Genomic DNA, 11,036 nt, shown 5'->3' on the forward strand with positions numbered 1-11,036 from the left:
CTGTCCAGGTCCCTCTGGATGGCATCTCTTCCCTCCAATGTGCCAAGCACAGCACACAGCTCAGTGCTGTTGGAAAATTTGCTGGGAGTGCGCCCAACCCCACTGTCTGTGTCACTGAAAGTGCCAATTCCAACATCAGCCCCTGAGGAACATCACTCATCTCTGGTCTCCACTAGGACATTGAGCTGTTGGCTCTGAGTGTGACCATCTAACCAATCCATTACCCACCAAGTATCCATCTGCCAAATCTGCCAAATCCATGTCTTCCCACTTCAGGGACAAGGACATCACTGTGAGGGGCAGTGTCAAGTGCTTTGCACAGCTCCAGGCAGATGATGTCAGTCGCTCTTCTCTTATCCATCACCAACTAACCCCATGCCAGCAGGCCAACACATTCATCAGGCACGACTTGCCCTTAGTGAAGCCATGCCCTCAGGCTGTCATCACTCTCCTCCTTATTTTCCATATGCCTCAGCATAGTTCCCAGGAGAATCCACTCCATGATCTTGCCAGGCACTCAGGTGAGACTGACAGGTAGATAATGCTCTTTTGAAGAATACACTGTCAGAGGAGGACATGGAAATACTGCCCCCAGAAGAAACAGAACTGCTGGCCTGGCTTCCTACAACTGGAAGCCAAAATGTCCCTTTGGGGCCTCCACCCAGGTGAGACCATACACTTAAGTCATGTTAGGAAAAAGGAGGCTGGTTGCTTTTGCAGATTCTTCAAAATACAAACTGCCTTATAAAGAATCATCTCATGGTTAGTGGTAGTACAAGAAGGATGGCTGGACTGGAGGATGTCAAAGGCCTCTTCAGACTGATGATTCTATGATTCTATCACTTCTGGGAAGCTTTCTGTGGCAATTTTCACTGTATCTGTCACACTTCAGGAAAGCAGATTTTCTGAGGACAAGAGAGCAGAGTTGTGTGTTTCTTTAGACAGCATTATAACCTGTAATCCAAGGTGGCTGGGTGACTTCACTGGTGGCTCCAGCCAAAGGGCTAAGCACAAGCCATACCAAGACAGAAAGCTCTGGCGTATGTCAGGAAGACACAACAGTTGTGGTGCCATGAATAGACAGAGATGTTTGGGGGGCAATTCCATCTGCCTCGGCCAAGCTCTTGAAGTCCTGTTCTTTCCTCCTCACTCAGCTTTCTCAATGAACACTGATTGGGTTATATTAAAACTAAGAGTGGACTTACACAGTCCTTAACAAAGGACTCTGTCCTTTGGCGTCATGAAATCACTGATTTTTGAAACAAATGCAGTTTCTGTGTTGTTTTGCTGTACAATCCAAGTGGCATTAAAAAATGGAAAGTGTTGCAGTAATATTGATCCACCAAACCCTCCCCTAAAAATATCACTTTTTTCCTATGTTTTAGATTACAGTTAAACTACCAGCAATAACCTCTGAAAAACTGTCTATTGCTGCTTGGCTGTTCACAGTAACTGGGGCTTGTACACTGCAAACCTCTCAGCACTCAACAGTCAAAGGTTTTGTGCAGCAATTTGAAATGTCCTCTTGTGAAAACAGCAGCTCTGGTTTTATAACTAGAGCACTACCATAATATTGTTTTTACTAGCTCAAGGTTCAATTTCAATACAATAATAAATAACAAAACTCTCTTCAAACAGCTCCTTAAAAATACAGTAGTTTAAAAAAGAAACTGCATAGACAGCAACTCTTCCTGTTTAGGGAAATGACTAAAGGCCATGCAGTCTCTCCCTCCTGTAAAGGAGGAAGAGGAGAAAGAGAGAAGTGACAAGAATCAGACACTGCTGTCCTGAATGATGGAGCTGGCACTCAACATCGTGTAAGTGGCCTGATCTGATCTGTAGTGTGTGCATACTGCTCTCAAGAAGGGGATCCTGCAGGACTTGCAGGCACTGGCAGTTCATCTTCTGATTCACTGTTTTTAGAAGCTGCATACCCAATCTATTCTTCATCTAATTGGTGATAGCTGTGATATTGTTAATGTCTTCTGAGACAATGAGGCCAAAATTTGTATACTGCTCTGAGAGTAAGAAAAGCACATTACCTTAAAGCCAAAGCCCCTTGGAAAAACAGGAACAAATTCTGGTCATTCTTGCACTGTGAATTTGACACATCCCGTAATATAAATAATGTTATCCCAGAATCACACTGTCCAGAGCAGTGCTTTTCTGTCATCCGAGACAAACTTGAGTAAAACTCTGTGAGCTGATTTTGGGTTGAGAATTGCCTGGAACCTGGCAATGAGCCAGACCAACTTAGGTTCATGTGAGCTGGAGAGCCCCAAGCAGTCTCTCTTCAAGTACCTGGCTTAACTAAAATATTCTCATTTCAAGCTTCCTTGCAAATCATTAGTAAGTATTGACTTTAGTTTTAGTTTCTGTTTATCTTTAAGAAGCAATGTCTTGAAGCTTCAGGGTACCAATTCCTTCTTTCCATTATGTGTATTGATTTGCCAAAGGATATTATGTGGTGCTTTGGAACCTCATTCTCAGAATTTTAGTAAACTGAAAATCTGACAGATTATAGGACTTCAAACTTCAGACTGCACTTGCAATTAATCCAGTGAATTTCTCTCATATATCTAACAATTAACAGAAAACTAATTTGAAAATGTAAATGACATTATAATGCTTACCCTGCTACATTTATACTAAACTGCCTGCAAAAAATACAAAATGGTGATTCTCTGAAGGAAATGCTGTTCCAAGTAAGGTTGTGAGTCTATGAACTGTTTGAAGGTACTGGATGTAAGTAACTACACAAGAGGCCTGACAGCCAAAAGCTGCTGTGAGATTGCTTTCAGTGAGAGCCACCCCCCACTCGCTTTAATGGATAACAGGGTCAAGCACTTTCATGGGTGATTTTTTTTTCATTCTGAGAAGTAACTAGCTAACCTCAGCAGGAGAGAAAAACTCTTCAAAATCTTAATACATTTAAAGAAAGCCACCTGTTGGAAGCAGTTCAATGAGCAGACAGTTGTTGAGAGATGGCACCATGGTTAAATGAAAAAATAAATATCAGTTCACTCACAAGTCCTTTAATTTTGCCTCTATCTGTCCAAAAGGCAGTATTATTTGGGGTTTTTTTCAATTAATATTTAGCCTTGAATTACATCACTGCATGCTTGTGGTGCATTTTGGTATACATTCAATAATGTAAATCTGTTATAGAGAACTAACTGCATTTGCTGTTGAACATTTTATTTTGAACATTTTTGGGATGCTCTCCTTAACTAAGAAAAGGCATTGTCGTGGTTTTGGTACTCGTGTTTTTCTTGGAGAAGTGCACAATAATTTCATTAGAGCTACTGTAGAAGATCATTAGGAGCTTACCCTTTGTGTATATGGGAATGATTTTTTATTTGTATTTATGAAGAAAGATATAAGAAATACAAAGCAAGGTTACCTGAAAGGAGTGGAAAGACACTAAACGTGTGAGTGAAATCAAGCATTTTCAAATGTAACTTTTTCTTTCTTTTTTTTCTTTTCAATTTTAGTGTGGACAAAACTGGCATTGAGTTTTGTGTCTGAGTGATTTTCTTTCCCTGAGCTTGTGAGTTCATTTTCTCGCATGACATATCCATGGGTGGACAGACTGCATGTCAGTCCAACACCTCAGCAAAGTTAGTACAGCCCAGTCATTGCAGAAATGCTTTATTTTCTCTCTGCTTGCTTATTGGCATTGCCAGCCTTGAGTCTCCTCAGGGCTCTCAAAGCTCTAAAACATGGCAAATGCATCACCTGATGGGTCAGCAAAGACACATGACCACAACCCCTCTGTCACGAGTAGTCTCCTTAGTCCCATGCTTGAGAAAATGCTTCAAAACTTCTCTTCCCTTCCAAGCAATAACAGGAAGTATTCACCACTGTGAGAGTCTATTCTGCTGCTGCTGTACTTGCTCTCAGAGGAGTTTGCTGGTTTACAGAAGGAGGTATCAAGTGAGCTTGCTAAATCATGCAGATTAGAAAAAGTTATGTAACAGGCCTCTCCATTTCCCTGTTCTCTTCCCAGTTCTACTGTCCCACATCCCCATGGTCTGTCTCTCCCTGTAATTCCACTGATACTCATCTCTGGTTTTTACATTTCTTGTCATTTAGACCATATTTAGCTGTCTCCATGATTGATCTTGTTGTGTATCAGCTAAAGTTTATTCCCTTCTTCATAGCTCTTTATGCTTAAATGTACACTCCTTCTTGCATCATTGAAACCAAAAGTTGTCATCCAACTGTGCAAAGAATCAGGGCAGCAACGTGGAACATAAAGCTGCAACACCTAAAAGCACTGTCAAGTGGTTGTGCTTAAAGGTTTGGAAACTGGGGCAGCACTCTTCCTGCTGCCTCTTTATTTATTTTCTCTAGAAATCATGAAATACAGGTGTAAAAATTACAAATGTGAATGATAGGGGAAAATTATCAAAATTTAGGTGGATACCAGCATTTAAAATCAAAGGTCATGTAGTTTTAACAGTACCCTAAAGGCCAGCAGCCTACTGGTCCCTTCCGTTCCCAGTTCTGAATTACCAGGCACAGAAGGATAAACACAGCTGACCTTATTCTTTCCCTAAACTGGGCCAGCCTTTGATAATTTTGATTTTGAGAACCTTCCTCTTGATTTTAGATTTTGTTACTGGTAGAGTTTATTTAAAGAAAAACAAACAAAACACTCATTTCATAATTTGCTTTATTTCTGCAAATACCTCTGTTTTCCCTGCCACTGCATGTTCTTGTCCCACCTGTTCTCTGTAGGTGTCTCTGAGGTTTTGGATCTGTGCTAAAGATGGGATGAGGCTGTATGACATCCAGTCAAGTTCATATTGGCTTCCCTTTCCACTGCCAAAATTTCACAGATGAGCAATGGCCCAGAGGTGCCCCAAACAGGCAGCCAGCACCTTAAGGATGTCTTGGCTTCCTGATTCTTCCTGCTGATAATGGCAGAATTGCAGGAGCTCAAAATTTGTCATTTCCACTTCCATGTGTAACAGAGGTGAAAGAAATGGGGAACTTCACCCCAGCTGCCTACTAAAATCCAGCTTTAGAAGAGCTATGCTTCCATTACTCAGCTAAGACTAGGTCATATATAAAAAATGCCAATTCACCAAATTGGTTAAAATTTGACAGGGACTGGCAATAAAAAGATGCTGACCTTTGATTTCTTATTTTAAGCTCCTCATTGATTTTTTCAAATAATGTCAGGGCCAGTCTCATTAATTTTTTTTTTCCATCATGTTTGAGAAGAGGGTGTAAAACAAATTCCTCAGCTTGTAAAGAGATTACATTAAAGCCAATATTTTCTCTTTGGTCAGGTGAGTCAGTTTTGGAATCAGTCATTTGCTTTTATAAGTGCAAGCCTTTAGAGGAATTTCTACCCCACCCAGGCAGCTAGCACAGCTTTGTTTAATGTTTTGAACCCTGCCTGGCTCCAACAGATAATATCCATATTTATTGATACAGAGGTCTTGTGCGAACATGACCAGAAATTCTTTGTGCTCTGCAATCTCACCCCACTCGTGCTGCAGGAAGCAGCTGACTGGCCTTTCCCACCCACCACATCCTTTGGAATGAAGATGATATCTCCCCACAACCACTGCCTACAGACAAGATGCCACAAGCAAACAGGTGTTTTCAGCAGGCAGGCAGGCAGGAAGGGAGAAAAAATAAATAAACCTCAGTCTGCAAGAGAGGAAGAAGGCTGTGACACAATTTTTAATATCCTCCACGTCAAATTTTATCCCAGACCTGCAACCAGCAAATCCTGCCTGTCTCAGATCCAATGAAAGGGCTTATGAATGCTTTAGAGAGCAGGACTAGACAGTTATGTTTAAAATAAATAATAACAAAACAAAGGGAGAGTCATTTAACAAAGTCAAGTTTGCCAGCAAGCTTTCCTGTGGATAAGTATACCAGTGTTTGCTAGCCTTGCAAAATTAGCCAAAGGTTATATTGGCTGTTTCCCAAATTGCAGACAAACCTTTGAGTGCACCAAAGACTTCAGTTGCTCCTGCAGCATCACACCCTTCTGCTTATGTCCTTTAATATTTACGTAACCTTAAGTCTAGAGCCAATGAAATAGGGTTTATATTTTTTCTAAAAATGTCAGCCCATGTTTAAAAACAAAACAAAAAGCCCAGCCCTTCCCCACAAAGAGACCAATTCAAAAACTTCTAAAACAAAGACCTTTAAAACCTATATGTCGTTTTGGCATGTTAAAAAATAACAAATAAAAAATTCCTAGATTTCTGTTTGAACTGACTTCCCATTGGTACTTACACTGGTACTGTATTTAAAATTAAGCAGATGGTATCATTGATTTTGATACTTTTGCTTCCAAACCTATACAAATGCTCATACATTTAGATACTGTTTGAATAGAGGGGTATCTACATGTTGTAAGAGAAGGAGGATAAGAATGGTTTCTAGAAACAAAACAAAAAAGCTCAGATGGGTTTCCCTTTTCTTCCCCATCTTACAACTAAAGTAACTTTCAAATTATACTTACTAGTTCATGCAAAACTAGCCAGATCTACTTTGATTTACCATTGCAATTTATACAGTTGAAACCAATTAGAGATAATTAAAGGAACCTGCCAAGCAAAGGCTTAAGGGAGAGCACCCAGTTTGGCAGGAAGGTGAAAAAAAAAAAAAGCATATATTCTACTAAAAGTCCCATTTTTATATATATGGCCATGGAGTAAAATAAACTTGGGCTTTAAATTCACTGCAAACAAACCAAGCAGTGCTGAGGCAGTGAAATCCCCCAGAGGACATCATTTCCTATTTCCAAGCACAAGCTTTAATCACAGAATCACTACATGCTTACGTTCCCCCTGATGCTTGAACGCTTCCCTTCTGTCCTTGCCACAAGCAAAGTCTCTGCTGCTTCAGCACCAACCTCAGTGCCTGGAGATGAGCACAGCTCCAACTGCCAAGCAGTGAAAGTCCAGGTAAATCTGTAAACACAACTAACCAGAGATGGTTAGACGGAATTCAGGATTCACCAGTAAATTCATAATTTCCTACTCTCTGTCTTAAATATGCCCTGTCAGCAGGGCAGATTTAAGACACAGAGTAGGAAATGATGATTTCTGTATGATTCCCTGGTATTTCACTTCAGAGCCCTTGTCAGTGTACTTGTGAGCAAGCTTCCTGTAGCAAAGCTCTTCCACTCCTGAGGAATTGGGTAAAATCCTTCTGCTTGGCAAGTGTGCATTGACAAGCCCTGTGCCCTGCCAGCCATTCTCTCCTCAAGGTTAGTTCTGCCACTGAATTTCTCTAGCAAACTGAACAATACTGGTTGGTCATTACCACAGAAGAAATGGCATTTCTGACTTTGTTTCAGGCTCCCAGAATGAAAGAAAGGCAGGGACAGAAACTAGAAAAAATGTTTTAAAGAGCAGGAAAGAAAAAATGTGTGTAACATATGCCAGAAACCCAGCTATGTTAACATTCAAATGCCTTAATTTCTCATTAAATCTTGGACAAGAAGATTTAAAATAAAAGGAGGAAGTTGATGTTTCAAGCCATTACCTTGGCTTTTTCATGAGGCATCAGTACTTCAAAAGTAAGAAAATTAAGTTGGGCTCTTCAACCAAAAAAAAGCTCAATTTGCCAACAAGTTCATTTTGGCAACAAGTAGTGACATTTTTCTCCCACTTATATAACAAGATTTGTGTACACCTTCAACTACCAGCTTTCTACATTAATTTCTCCCAGTGAAGATATTTTTTCAGTATTACTGTTCCAGTTCTCCAAGGAATACTCACAAGACTCTTACTTCTGTTTAGAGTCAGAGGCATCATCAGGATATGAGAACTAAATCTGTGTGCAGAATTACCGAGTAGCTTTGGGTTTTGGCTGGGTTTTTTGAGTTGTTGGGGTTTTTTTAATAATTTGTCTAAACAAACTACTCCTTTTGTGTGTATATATATATATATATATATATGTCAACCCTCTACCACCTCACCTGCAATTGGGTTGTTGCAAGGGGGGACAGGAAATCAGCATGTGAGATCTGTATGTGTATATATATATATATAAAATTATATTTTAATTTTTTTATTTTATATATATATATATGAAATTCTCTTCCTCAGCCCAAAATATGAGTGTGTGCTCTGCAGTCCTACTCAGTAAGGAAGTGCCCTGTGAGAGGAGAGGGAAAAAAACCCAAACCAGTTCTGTTCTAAAAGTATGGTAACATATTCCTTTTGAAGCTTGAAAAGTCAGTCTGGGTTTGTTGCATACATTTGTGTTTTCTCAAGCTCTCAGCACTCTTGCAGTGCTGGCTGCCCTGCTCTGCTGCTCCAGCTTCCCTGCAGCACAGAAAGTTGTTCCACGGGCTTCACAGGGAAACACACTCCTCAGCTTTTTTTTATGGTAAATGCCTGATCTAGTAATTTTTGGTTTTGGTTTCTGTGTTATAGAAAGTCCTACTTTCTTTTCTTCAAATACTTTAGTGCAGTTCTTGCATTAAAATGTCTGGTTAAAACTATTGAGAAGAAGCCTAAATGCAAGATACAATGTTCAACTACAGGGAAAATATTCTAGATACAAGTAGGCTTTTCAATGTATCAGGAGAAAGCCACCAGCAGACGGAGTGGGAAGGTTCTAACCCAACTCAAACTACAAATGAGACTCGTTTGTTAGCAGGAAATGTTAGCAGAGTGCTGGCAGGCCTGCTAATGGCCCCTTCTGGATTTAAAATGAACAGATACATGTTAGAGTGGGTAACAGCTGCAGGGGAGGAGAACCCACTAGCAGAGATCTATTTATTGGTACACCTTGGCTGGGTGAGTTTCTGGAAAGTCACTGTGTAGCATCAGTATTTCATTTTATTAGAGTTCTTGACTTTTTTTTTTTTTGAGATTTTGCATTACTTGAATTTTACTCAGAAAAGCTAACAACCCCCATATGCTCTATTTATTACGGAGTGCAATTCCCTCTGAATAAACTCTGATGGAAAAAGAAAACTTAATTTTTTTTTCCACTCAGTGGATCTATTTCTAGAGCAATACAAATCAGTCACATCTAGTGATCAACAGTGGCATTGTGATAAATGTCTAATAATCAATGTCAGAATCGCATCTGTATTTTATTTGCTGTGCTAAAATTCTGAGAGATAAGTGACCTGCTTCAAGCTAAGAATCATTCAAATCAACACACAAAATTATCTGGTGCAACAGTTTGGTACACTACCTCATAATCACTTTATAACAGTGCCTAAAACTTGATGTGAGCAGCTGACTTTGGACTGGTATGGTTTGTATTCCAGTGATGGACTTGGTAAGACATACAGCAAAAAATGAGGGAGGGATTATGTTTGGGTTTTTTTCCCCCCAGAAGTAAATACTAAAGACAGAAAAATATTTTGGAGGAGATATGAAACTGTAAATTCTGTCACTGAGACATGAACCTCATGGGTAGATAAGAAACTAATCAGAAAAGTTCACAAAAGATTCAGCATCACATACAGAAAAATTGGTGTAGTGTAGCACACAGCTAATGGGCTCTTTGGTCATTTGAGAGGTCCACATGTCTTTGTCTGGTTGTACAATAGCTGCATTAGAATGGATATTTATCGTATTTAGAGAAGGTTACTCTGATTTGCTCTTGCACGGTGACTTCAGTTTAATGCTTATGTGGTTTTTGGACTCTTACAGGTAAGCAAGTTTCTTTTGGTTGCTAAACAAACAGAAGTAATCCTTTACATGTTACCAAGGAAAAATCATGTAACTTTGGAGGCTTTTGGAGGGGATAACCATGGGGCATGCCCTGGACTTCAGACACTACTAGGAGAGGATAGGACAGGGCTGTCTCTGCCAGGCCAGACTTAAGGTAGTCATGATGTGATCATCTGGTTTAATAAAAGAACATTTTAAGAAATACTTAGGTTAGTTCCATTCAATAAAGTAAGAATCTAAAAGCAAAATGTGTGCATCCTTAACAAATAGAGGGAAGGTCAGTTTGCTTCCAGATACATTCTACATACATTGCAGGCTTCTTCTAGGTTGAAGCCTGCAATGGAAACACTAGGGGTTTTTTTGGAGGAAAATGTTGTGAAAATTGTATACAAATTTCTCCAGGAGAAAAATGAAACAGCCTAAAACTTATCTGAAATGCTCCTATAACTGTGCTTCAGCCTTTGAACGTGCTTTCTATAAATAACCATTACAAAACATGCTGGTCTATTTTAGAATATGATTTGTTGTGAAAGACTGCACTATACTGTAGGTCTTACGTTACAAACCAAAACGTCCCCTGATCCTGGGCGCCGAGCTAGCGAGGGGTTTGATTTCCCTCAGCTTTGGTTTGGGGGCTTTATTTATCTGCGTGGTTGTTGTCCAGGAATGAAGGGTGCGTGACGAGGGGCTGCACCCCGCCATGGGGAGACGCTCACTGCCTGGACAGGCTCTGGTGGCATGCGGGAGCCTGGCAGGAGTCTCTGCAGTTAAATAACCGGGGTTAGTGCCCACCTCGGCCTCGAAAGGTGCCCCGATAGGAAGGTACGAACACCCCCTTGGTGCTGACGGACCCTCTCCCCATGAGGCTGCAGAGGCGGCAGCTCGGCCCCGGCTCCCCCGAGCGGCCCGGGCCGGGCTGCCTCGGCCGGGACAGGGCCGCGCTGTGCCGGGCCCGCGGGGCTCCCTCCGGCGCCGCCGGGCCCGCGGCCATGGCCGGGCCGTGCGCGGAGCCGCCGCAGCGAGGGGCGGGCGGGCAGGGCCGCTACGCCACTTTCGTAGCGCTGGAGGAAATGGCTGCGCATTGGGCAGCGCGGGCTGCGGGGCCGCGTGTGCAGGGCGAGCGCGGCGTAGCCGGGTCTGTGAATAGCGCCGGCGGAGCGGCAGGAGGAGGAGGAGGAGGCGCCGCGGCGGTTTGGTACCGAGCGGAGAGGGAGATGCACACGGCACTCGAGTGAGGTAGCTATAAAACCCCATTTGTTTACATGCCCTCCCCCACAGCCGCCCGGCGCCGCGGAGCGGGTGGCGGCCGGCCCGGGCCGCGCCGGGGCGGGGGGGCGGCGGTGCGGGCGAGGAGCCGCAGCG

General features: G+C 42.0%; 1 protein-coding gene across 8 annotated transcripts in view; it reads left to right on the plus strand.

The window, feature by feature from the left end:
- The window catches only part of SLC39A10 (solute carrier family 39 member 10), a 53,764-nt gene that overhangs the window by 8,001 nt on the left and 34,727 nt on the right, over positions 1 to 11,036 (plus strand). For 6 of the 8 annotated variants that reach the window (XM_039726368.1, XM_039715485.1, XM_039725524.1 and 3 more), the window contains exon 1: positions 10,504 to 10,910. The exons of 1 other annotated variant lie outside the window; for it this stretch is intronic. The gene's annotated coding sequence lies outside the window, so the exon portion shown is untranslated. One more of the 8 variants, XM_039724674.1, reaches the window with a different exon arrangement.

Source organism: Passer montanus, unplaced genomic scaffold (assembly GCF_014805655.1).
Source record: "Passer montanus isolate IOZ18808 unplaced genomic scaffold, ASM1480565v1 scaffold1, whole genome shotgun sequence".
Lineage (NCBI taxonomy): Eukaryota > Metazoa > Chordata > Aves > Passeriformes > Passeridae > Passer > Passer montanus.